Genomic DNA, 12,550 nt, shown 5'->3' with positions numbered 1-12,550 from the left:
TGAAAACCGTCCCCCGCCGCCGTCCAGTATCTTCGGTTCAAGTTCCTCTGCGTGCGTCGGACGTCAGATGCACGCAGAGCAACTTGGACACAAAATCATTGAAGAAGCAACACCTCGAAGGCCAGCACAGGACTTCTGCTGACGGGGGTTGGGGTCCCCCGTCAGCACAAGTACTGGACGGCGGTGGGGGATGGTTTTCGCCGAGAAGGGGGGTCGACTGGGTTGCGGAAAGGGGGGGGTGAAAACGGAGGGACGGCAGAGTCTGGAACAGCGAGGGAGGGAGGGTAGGGGATGGCCTTGCCAGCGTCCATTTCCTTCCCTTTTGAAACGGGCATTTTTTACTAGTTTTTATGATTTTTAACCGTGAAAATGATCGCTCACCACTTGCCACACTGACAGGAATTGTCAGCAATATTCTTAGAAACAAATTGCTATACATTGCAAAATAAGATAGCAGATGTAAATTCTCAAAGTGGGCATATTCCAAACACTAAAATGAAAATAAAATGATTTTTCTTTACCTTTGTTGTCTGGTGACTTTCTTTTTCTGATCATTGATGTCTCTGACTCTAAAGTTTAGTAATTTCATTAAAGCAAAATATTTTTTCACATATCACAGACTCTTCCTATCCAAGGAGAATCTTTTATATAAAAACAAACACCAAAAAAAGCAATCAGATTTTCACTTACCAGCTCTGACACTACATGTCAGCTAAACTTCCTCTTTTGAAACTACTGTTGGAACCATCAGCCAATGAAATGGCTTTTAGCTGTAGCTATCCGGTTACCTGATAATTATGCACACTTCATTGCCGTCATTCCCTCCTCTCGGTGTACAAGCTCAGAAAAAAAAACAAAAACTTTGAACCACTTACAGATTTTAACAATTGCACTATTTAGTTTTTATTTCTCCCCAGTCTCACTTGCACACCTCCCTCCAAACCTGGCTGTTCTCTTTAATTTGAATGTTGTTCAAGCTCACCCTGAATGAGGAGTTCTTCCCACACCAAAGACATATATAGCACTGGTTGTATTCATTCAAACAACTTCAGCAGAGCCTGCCTGCCTCAGTGAGCACTGCGGTCAAAGAGGGGAGGGCAGGGGAGAGAGGAGAATCACAGCTTCAGGTAAAACATTTTGCAAGTGAGCTGACCTCAGGAAAAAGGTGCTGGTAGGCGCCCTCCAGAAGTCGGCGCCCCCCCTGCGGTGCTTACCCCGCTTACCGTGTTGGCACGGCCCTGCGGTAATTGGTTCTAACAGCCATGTTCCAAGTTTAGTTCAATTTCCTGAATTTGATAGGCCGCCTACTTTGGCCATATCAAGGCAGTTTACGGGGTAAAATTTAAAAAAAAAGGAATCTATAATTACAAAAATAAGTAGTCAGCAGTCCAACTGAATATGTTGCTTCATGTCGCTTCCTGAAATATTCATTTTTTTTTTTTTTTTTTTTCTGGGCATTTGTTCCTTATGCGATCAATGTCATTAAGAGTGCTTAGTCTTTGCAACTCCTAAAGAGTAGACACTGTTTGAAAGTGGATGCACATGTATAATGGTTTGCTCGCGTGTGCAGTCTTTGAAAAGAGTGCAACACTGTTATCGGTAAATGAAAAAACACAACATGCCATGGATTTTTTTCTGCTCTTTTTTTGTTCGTTAATGCCCATCCTTTAGGCCCAGCCAAGGTTGCTCGCTTGCTTCCTACCCTACTGTGTCACTGTAGATCCTACTCAATCCTTGGTCTTCAACCTACCGTCACTCTTGGCTGCTACCACCTCTCCTGGTAGGCAATTCGCCGACATCTACCACCCTTTCAGTGAAGAAGGCGTCATCTGTCCTCCGAGGCTTCCTCCCTCCCGCTTCATACCATGACCTGCTTGCCTCTGAGCTTCTTGCTCTTTAGAAAACGACTTCTTTGTATATTTTTGTGAAGGCCAGACTGTGTTAAAATTCAGACATCATAGCATTTGAAAGTAGAGGGTAACCAAAGACAATTCACCACTGGAGAACCGAGTCCAACAGTAACATAGTAGATGACGGTTAAAAAAAGACCTGCACAGTCCATCCAGTCTGCCCAACAAAATAAATTCATATGTGCTACTTTATATGTAGACCTGACCTTGATTTGTATCTACCATTTTCAGGGCACAGACCGTAGAAGTCTGCCCAGCACTAGCCCCGCCTCCCCCACAGGCTCTGCCACCCAATCTATGTGGATAAAGGTCAGCCGGTCGATATTTCTCTAGATCCCTTTCTTGGTCGGTGACTCCTCCTGTCTCCCACATGCATCACTTTGCACTTGCTCACATTAAACGTCATCTGCCATTTAGACGCCCAGTCTCCCAGTCTCGTAAGGTCCTCTTGTAATTTTTCACAATCCTCTTGCGATTTAACAACTTTGAATAACTTTGTGTCATCAGCAAATTTAATTACCTTACTACTTACTCCCATCTCTAGATCATATGTCCCAGCCTGGCCGCACTAGGGAACCCCACTATCTACCCGTCTCCATTGAGAATACTGACCATTTAACCCTACTCTCTGTTTTTCTATCTTTTAACCAGTTTTTAATCCACAATAGGACACTACCTCCTATCCCATGACTTTCCAATTTCCTCTGGAGTCTTTCATGAGGTACTTTGTCAAATGCCTTCTGAAAATCTAGATACATAATTTGGCTCTGCACATGAGAATTTAGGTGCTGTGTGTTACAGAATGCGCTTAGCGAGTTGTGTGCGTAAATTCTAATTATTGTCAATTAGTGCTCATTGTTGCTTGTTAAGTGCAGTTAAAAACGCTATTTGGCTTAAGTCAAGTCAATTAAGTTCCATGTGTTATAGAATATGCTTGAATTTTGGCACAGAACACTAGACGTGATATAGAGAATCCGGGAGGGGGAAATACATGCTAAGCTAGTATTCTATAAAGCACGCTCGGCACAGACCACTATTTACAGACTGCTATCTTATCATGGATCATCCCTGCACCTAAATTTGGGTTTCATTTATTAAGGGGCCCTTTTACTAAGCCGTGTAAGCGTCTACATGCGCCCAATGTGTGCCAAAATGGAGTTACCGCCCGACTACCATGTAGCTCTTGTGATAATTTCATTTATGGCATGCATCCGAAAAATAATTTTTATTTTCGGACGCGAGTATCGGGCACGCGACAAGTGGCATTTGACGCGCGTAGGTCATTACCACCTGGTTACTGCATGAGACCTTACCACTAGGTCAACAGCTGGCGGTAAAGTCTCAGACCCAAAATGGACGCGCCCCAATTTTTTATTTTGCTGCACGTCCATTTTTAGCAAAAAAGTTTTTAAAAGGCATTTTTTTGCAGGCGCGCTGAAAAATGGATCTGCGCACACCCAAAACACGCGCCTACACTACCGCAGGCCCTTTTTCAGCGCACCTTAGTAAAAGGACCCCAGAATCTAGCCCTATTTGCGCAATCAGCACGTAACTGCTAGCACATATCTGATAGCATATAAATGGATTAAGATATCCAGATGGATTTAGTTCCGCTCAATTGCCAGCATACTTCTATCTGGATGGTACCAGCATGGTCCCCACTTAATCCACGAATTCGGTACCAAAACAGACAGTGGTTCGGAATATTTAAGTTAAACGCCAGGGCTGGTGTAGAAACAGGTAAACAGTAGACTACGCACTGCCTCATGTCACATTACTGTGTGCAACGGTTTCTGCTTTCCTACCCTAATCTCTTTTACCTGAGTGCATTTGTGCCTGGTGCATTTTATATATAATAGTTCTGAAAAGAACAAAATAGAATTTACGAAAGCTGGTAGAATGTGACCCCGGTGAGCTGCGATATTGTGCTAAATCTTGTCTGCTTGTATCAATATTACAGTGAACAGCAATTGAGTCTGACATGAGCAATGCAACCAGAAGAATCATGATCGCAACGGGTCATGCTAGCCTTAAAAATCTGAACAGACAAGGCGCTCCCTCCCTCGCTGTCTCTCTTGATGCATGAAATGTTTTTCACGCTATACACTGATTTCACATATTCCAAAAGGACTGATAAATTCAGCCTGTATGAGCTGGTTGTTTGCCTTCTGATACAGAACAAATTATTTCCACAGTTCCTAAATTCTGCCCCTTTTATTCCTTTTTATGATATATATCCTGTCTGAGGTTGCAAGCCTTAAGTTTCCCTTGTTGTCAGCTGCAAACTGGTGACTCTCTGCAACTCCCTCTCGTATCCTGACATTTCTGTTCCCTTCCTTCTTCCTTTGACGCTTAGAAGTCTGGATATGATTTGCAGAAAAGAATCCATTCTTACATACATCCAGTCAATCCATTGCCTTATGTTTGAAATGAGGGCTCTGAATGCAGATTCCACTCTTTGCAGGGCTAGTAGCCCTGCTCATAGGTGGATTTGGCATTCGCCTGGAGTGGCACAACTTGGAGGGGGGGGGGGGTACCAACACAGCTGTCTCACCTCCCCAACCTTTCCTCTCTGTTGCCAGGCCTGCCACTGCCACTCCTAACCTCCCCCAGGCCAGACAAAAAGTTAAAGAGCCGATGTTATGTGAGTGCTATAAGCACAGCTCCATACTGAAACACTGCCTTAACCCTCCCCACCTTCCCTGAGGTGACTTTCTGTCTGAGGGGGGTGGGATGCTACCATAGGATCCAGCATTGTGGGTGCTTGAGCACCCCCAATATTATGTAAACTCCTTGTATTTTCCTTTGGGTTTAACACCCCCACCTCTCAATCATTTTGAAACGATACCTCCTATGAATGTTGGGCCAGTCAGAGAGGAGGTATGGAGTCCATTGTAGCAGCAGGGCCTGAAGCAGGAAATGAAGGGGAGGGGAAGATGCTGGACATGAGGTGGGAGTAGGGAAAAGGAGATGATGCATGCTAAACGCGAATTCTTTAATGGCAACTGTGCATAACTCATATTATAAAATATTAGTGTAAGTTTACATTTACACACATACCTTTAGGCGCACTGATTGGCTGGCGTAAATATTCACACCTATAGTGGCATTCCTATGTCAGCTGCCACCCGGGGCAGATCGCCGCTGCACACCCCCTGGCGCACCTACCCCCAGGCACATCACCTCCACTCACCTCCACCGTCCCCCGGAGCATCACCTCCTGGGGGTGCAGGGAGAATATATGACCTAGAGATGGGGGGAACTAGTGAAGTAATTAAAATTGTTGACAACACAAAGTTATTCAAAGTAGTTAAATCGCAGGAGGATTGTGAAAAATTACAAGAGGACCTTATGAGACTGGGAGACTGACCGTCTAAATGGCAGATGACGGTTAATGTGAGCAAGTGCAAAGTGATGCATGTGGGAAAGAGGAACCCAAATTATAGCTACGTCATGCAAGGTTCCACGTTAGGAGTCATGGACCAAGAAAGGAATCTAGGTGTCGTCGTTGATGATACGTTGAAACCTTCTGCTCAGTGTGCTGCTGTGGCTAAGAAAGCGAATGTTAGGTATTATTAGGAAAGGAATGGAAAACAAAAATGAGGATGTTATAATGCCTTCGTATCGCTTCATGGTGCGACCGCACCTCAAATATTGTGTTCAATTCTGGTTGCCGCATCTCAAAAAAGATATAGTGGAATTAGAAAAGGTGCAGAGAAGGGCGACGAAAATGATAAAGGGCATGGGATGACTTCTCTATGAGGAAAGGCTAAAACGGCTAGGGCTCTTCAGCTTGGAAAAAAGTCGGCTGAGGGGAGATATGATAGAAGTCTATAAAATAATGAGTGGAGTGGAACGGGTAGACGTGAAGATTCTGTTTATGCTTTCCAAAAATACTAGGACTAGAGGGCACGCGATGAAGCTACAAAGTAGTACATTTAAAACGAATCTGAGAAAATGTTTCTTCACTCAATGCGTAATTCAACTCTGGAATTTGTTGCCAGAAAATGTGGTAAAAGCTGTTCGCTTAGCAGAGTTTAAAAAAAAGGTTTGTATGACTTCCTAAAGGAAAAGTCCATAGACCATTATTAAATTGGACTTGGAGAAAATATTTCTGGGATAAGCAGCATAAAATGTTTTGTACTTTTGGGGGGATCTTACCAGGTATTTGTGACCTAGATTGGCCACTGTTGGAAACAGGATGCTGGGCTTGATGGACCTTCAGTCTGTCCCAGTATGGCAATACTTATGTACTTATGGCTCCACCGGTTCCCTGCCCCGGAACAGGAAGTAACAGAGGGAGCAGGGAACTGGCGGAGCCATAAGTACATCAGAAAACTGCTTTTGCTACGCACATCCCACTGCGCTCTATGGAAATGATTTAAATCCACCGTTCTAGATTTTTAAAAATTAGACCTGACTGCCTAAAGTTCCTTCTCCCATTTGCAGGTAGAATTGTAAGACAATCGATAATGGTCTTCCTTGTAATTTCAAAAACAAAAGATAGAGGTTTTTCCTTTTTGGGAATGACCTTCTTTGCTGTTCAGATTTTGGACATTTTTTTTGCAAAACCTCCAAAGTCGGACTTAGACGTCATATCGAAAACGCCTCTCCATGTAAATAAAGAGATTTGACCATATCACTCCTTTCTTAAAACAGCTTCATTGGCTTCAAATAAAATTTTGGATACAGTTTCAAATTCTTGTCCTTACTCGTAAGATTTTACATACGGCTAAAGCCCCTTACTTATCTTCGGTAATTATTCTGTACACTCCATCTCGGATGATTCAGTCATTGGACTATAATCTAGAGCTGCCCGTCATGGAATCCACCAACTCAGCAGCATTTTATTTTTTGGTGCCTTGAAATAATCTGCCTTCAGACCTAAGATCTGAACTTTCATTATTATGTTTTAAAATCCTATTAAAACCCCTCTTTTTCAACTTAGCTTTTAATGATCCTTTGGGTTGAGCATTTTGCTGCTGTTCTCTGTGAAACACTAAGTTCAGCTTGTTTATTTTGTTTTATATCGTACTAGTAAAAAAGGCCCGTTTCCGAAACCAATGAAACGGGCGCTAGCATGTGGTTTTTTTTGTGTGTGTGTGTATGTGTCACAGAGTTATTTTTTGTGTGTGTGTGTGAGGGTGCGGTGTGGTGTGTGTGCAGGTTGTTGATGATGGAGGTGGTGCGTCGGTGTGCGGTTGTTTCGTTAGTTTGGCAGCCAGTCTCCAGCGATTCCTAGGCAGGGAAGGAGTACTCCTCCCCCTTCCTTGGTCGCTGTTTGCTGCTGCCTGGGTCGCGGGTAATCCTTCCAGCTGGGCCGCAGCTTGTCCTGTTCGCCCACGTCCCAGATGGTGACGGGCACGTTGTTTTCCGGCTCCTCTGACTCCATGTCAAGTGATCCCAAATATAGTCTGTGCTATAGGCCCTCTGGCACTCTTCAGTACTGGCATTAGGCATTTAAAAATTTCTCCCCCCCCCCCCTTCCCCCGGTCTATTTTTGCACATACCCACAGCAGGAATATTCTTCTCTCGTTCCAGCGGTGGTTCTGTGCTCTCCATGCTGCACAGATAATGAGCCATTCTGCTGGGGAATGCTCCTCCCTTATTGTCACATAGTTTCCTCTGATTGGTCCGTCTTATGTTGCCTAATGTTGCCTGGGAACGGTGTTGTGATGGTCCTTTGTGTTTCAGAATGTTGAGGGTGTTTTTTCTGATTAGTCCGTCATGCGAGGGCGGGGCAGAGAGACATGGTCAGTGTTCTGGCTTCACCACCATGAATCCATGAACCCTTCAGTGAGTGACTGAGTGACTTCAGAACGTTGTCTTCAGAACGTTGAGGGTGAGTTTTATTATAGTAGATGATTGAGATTCTTGTTGATTGTGTCTTTCCTGTCATAAAAATGAAGTTCTTTTTCTACTATATTTTACATTGTAATTTGGAAACCTCTTTGACCTTCTTAGGAAAGATAGTTTATCAAGTAACATATAGTAACATAGTAGATGACAGCAGAAAAAGACCTGCATGGTCCATCAAGCCTGCCCAACAAGATAAACTCATATGTGCTACTTCTTGTGTATACCTGACCTTGATTTGTATCTGCCATTTTCAGGGCACAGACCGTAGAAGTCTTGCCCAGCACTAGCCCCACCTCCCAATCTCGGCTAAGCTTCAATCTGAGGATCCCTTCCTTCTGAACAGGATTCCTTTATGTTTATCCCATGCATGCTTGAATTCCGCTACCATTTTCATCTCCACCACCTCCCACGGGAGGGCATTCCAAGTATCTACCACTCTCTCCATGAAAAAATACTTCCTGACATTTTTCTTGAGTCTGCCCCCCTTCAATCTCATATCATGTCCTCTAGTTCTACTGCCTTCCCATCTACGGAAAAGGTTCGTATGCGGATTAATACCAATTAAGCATCCTATATAATAAAAAGCACCTCCAGCATTCTGAAGCTGACTCCGTGGCACTGTGGCAGTGTGGCAGTGTAGGGTTCGTAAGTCTGTAGTTCAGCGTTTCATTGGCTCTCACTGTCCCCGCCCTCACGTCGAGGAAACGGAACTCTGCATAGTTGCCAAGCAAACATACGCGACGTCACAGGAACGAAGAACCAATCAGAACGGAACTTGGAGGAGGGAAGTGGAGTGGATTGAATCTCTAACAAACAATCATATACAGGGAGGTACGAACATCAGTGGAGACAAGTGCACAGAACGGAAGGGAAGACAAACATTTAATCACTTTGTCACTCACTCACACACACATACATCACACAAACACACACACACATTCACAATCACTCTGTGTGTCTCTCTCTCTCTTATACTGTCTGTAAAACACACTGTCACTCTCAGTCTCTCACATGGACAACGTATGTTGCATTCTCACAAGTAAGGAGCTCTTCTGATGTGATTGTTAAACTGATTGAAGGGCCTGAACAAGGAAAACTTTTACCACATTGTAACACAGTTTACACAAAAAATATTGTATATAAAGAAATCTTACACATGTAAACAACAATTATATTCAGAATACAACCGTGGAAACATTAATGGCAGGAACTCATTACATTGCTAGCGCCAGTTTCATTGCGTTAAGAAACGGGCCTTTTTTACTAGTTAAAAATAAAGCACAGAATTGATAAATTCATTTCAGAACATTTCTAAGCATGTTAGTCGTATATCATTCATAGAAGTGATTTGTTTGCATGCTTTTTTTTTTTGCTGCATATTTCAGTAAAAACTGCACCTTCTTCCCAATGAATACAATTTTGTTGGACAATGCATTTTTCAAACTTCTGTAGGACAATACTGCAATTATGTCAACGTTTATTTATTTGGATTTTGCTCACACCTTTTTCAGTAGTAGCTCAAGGTGAGTTACAGTCAGGTACACGGGGTATTTCTCTGTCCCTGGAGGGCTCACAATCAAAGCTTGTACCCCAGGCAGTGGAGAATTAAGGGACCCTCTTACTAAGCCGCAGTAGCGTCTGGAGTTACCACCCGGCTACCGCATGGCTCTTGCGGTAATTTCATTTTTGGCATGCGTCTGATAATTTTTATTTTTGGACGCGCATATCGGACGTGCACAGGTCATTACCGCCCAGTTACCACATGATACTTTATCGCTAGGTCAATGGCTGGCGGTAAGGTCTCAGACCCAAAAAGGACGCAAGGCAATTTTCATTTTGCCATACGTCCATTTTCGGCAAAAAGTTTAAAAAGGGCATTTTTTTTACAGGTGTGCTGAACAATGATTGTGCGCGCACCCAAAACATGCATCTACACTACCGCAGGCCATTTTTCAGCGCACCTTTGTAAAAGGGTCCCTAAGTGACTTGCCCAAAATCACAAGGAGCAGCAGTGGGATTTCAGCTGGGCACCTCTGGATGTCAAGAGCAGTGCTCTAACCACTAGGCCACTCCTTTATAGTTAACATTTATAGTGTAAAGGACTTTTCCTAGAGCTGGTAGAGCATCACTCGCACACATCTCAACTGTGCTATACCAAAGCTACTGCGTCTATACAGCAATGAGAGTGACCTACAAACTCTAAACACATTTCATGTACTTCTCTCCTCATAAGACTGACCACATCCAACTATCCACCTTACTCCTGTCCTCCTAATAAACCTAATCCACACTCATCCTTCCTCCATTATCCTTCTCCATAACCAACCCACCCTACCTGCTTCTCCCCCTTCCCCATCTTCAGCCTTATCTGCCCCCTTCCACCTCCATTATCTTCCCAGCCTCCATCAACATGACTCATACCCATCCTACCTGCCTATCCTTCTTACCCATCTTCAGCCTTATCTGCCCCCCCCCTTCCACCTCCATTATCTTCCCAGCCTCCATCAACATGACTCATACCCATCCTACCTGCCTATCCTTCTTACCCATCTTTAGCCTTATCTGCCCCCCTTCCACCTCCATTATCTTCCCAGCCTCCATCAACATGACTCATACCCATCCTACCTGCCTATCCTTCTTACCCATCTTCAGCCTTATCTGCCCCCCCCTTCCACCTCCATTATCTTCCCAGCCTCCATCAACATGACTCATACCCATCCTACCTGCCTATCCTTCTTACCCATCTTCAGCCTTATCTGCCCCCCTTCCACCTCCATTATCTTCCCAGCCTCCATCAACATGACTCATACCCATCCTACCTGCCTATCCTTCTTACCCATCTTCAGCCTTATCTGCCCCCCCTTCCACCTCCATTATCTTCCCAGCCTCCATCAACATGACTCATACCCATCCTACCTACCTATCCTTCTTACCCATCTTCAGCCTTATCTGCACCCCCTTCCACCTCCATTATCTTCCAGCCTCCATCAACATGACTCATTCCCATCCTACCTGCCTATCCTTCTTACCCATCTTCAGCCTTATCTGCCCCCCCCTTCCACCTCCATTATCTTCCCAGCCTCCATCAACATGACTCATTCCCATCCTACCTGCCTATCCTTCTTACCCATCTTCAGCCTTATCTGCCCCCCCTTCCACCTCATATCTTCCCAGCCTCCATCCAACATGACTCATACCCATCCTACCTGCCTATCCTTCTTACCCATCTTCAGCCTTATCTGCCCCCCCCCCCTTCCACCTCCATTATCTTCCCAGCCTCCATCAACATGACTCATTCCCATCCTACCTGCCTATCCTTCTTACCCATCTTCAGCCTTATCTGCTCCCCCCTCCCCATTCTACCTTCTTTAGCTTCCCAGCCTCCATCAGCCTGATCCACACTCATCCAGCCCACCTGCTCCCCCCCCCCCCCCCCCCCTTCCACCACATTCATCCATAATTTATGTCTGTAGCAGGCAGGCACCTTAAGATAAACAGTGACTTCCACATTTTTGAAGGGCACCATTGATACTGGAAACTTCAGTGCAATAAAGTGTCTGTCCAGGATGGCAGGAAAGTCTATTGGGTTTACAGGAGACATTTCTGATCTTTCTGTTTTAGTAATAAATTCCCCTTCCAAGCACTCTCATATCTCAGGCTGCCAAGATGCTGTTTGCTCATTTCATTTAACACAGACAAGTGGGACTTTAATATCATCATTTCATAAATCCTGTCTTTTTGATAGCTGGTGGTCAGGGAGAATTCTGTTAGCTTAAACCTGCAGAAGAAGAGGCACCGAGAGCACAAATTAACCTAGTGTGTTATTTTAATACAGTAGAATCCACAAAGTTCAGAGATAATAATCACTCAGCGGAGAGGCTCCTTGTTTCGGCACTGTGGGTAGGATGCATTAGGACCAGAGGTTGCTCCGAATGTGGCCCTGGGATTTCTTTTACTGTCCCTTCTATCAATTTTCCTTTTCAGTTTTAGCTCGTGTGTTACCAGTAGCAAGAAATATGTTGGCGGATCAGCATTACTTAGATTAATTACAGGCTGAAGTACTTTTCTAATGTGCCTTACCGCAACACTTTGTAAGTTACGATGTAATTGTTTCAGTCAGAAGTTTAAACTTGATTAAATTAACCAGCTTTTTTTTTTCCCTGTCTTCTTTTGAATGCTAAATAGTTGCCAGAGGCATCAATGCGGGGTGGGTTGAAATAGCATTTTGAGTTAGAAACCTTTTTATGAAAGACAATTAAGCAGACCTGGTAATTAAAGAATAAGTAATCCAAATCCCTCTAATGCAGCCAATAGGAAAGTCAATTTGTTTAAAATAATGAGGTACTCTGACACGCGAAATCTCTTCATAGCTTAGCTCCCCAGAGCTTCAGGTGAAAGTCCAAAATGCTGATGACATTTGATGCCGTCGGTCAATAAATCAATTTTTCTGTCAGGCTGACTTCTGCGATGGGGCTCACGATTTTGGGTTGCAGAGATGAAACCGAAAAACACAATTTCCATTGAGCTAAATCTTCACCGACAGCCTGTCTGTTCGTGTCTAGATAAGACCAATCTATTCCCTATGAACAAGGCTATTGTGAAAGATATTTTGAACGTGACAGGGGATGATTGGTCACTATGGATTTAGTATGTGGCAGTTCATTGTATTATAATACGACAGGTACACATTAGACAGTCTGGAGCAGGACACAGAGAGAGTAATAATATAACACATAGGTGCATATTTCTGGCCTACATAGGTGCCAATATGTATTTTTAAA

Source organism: Microcaecilia unicolor, chromosome 10 (genome assembly GCF_901765095.1).
Source record: "Microcaecilia unicolor chromosome 10, aMicUni1.1, whole genome shotgun sequence".
NCBI lineage: Eukaryota > Metazoa > Chordata > Amphibia > Gymnophiona > Siphonopidae > Microcaecilia > Microcaecilia unicolor.
Note: the sequence above shows the minus strand (reverse complement) of the source record.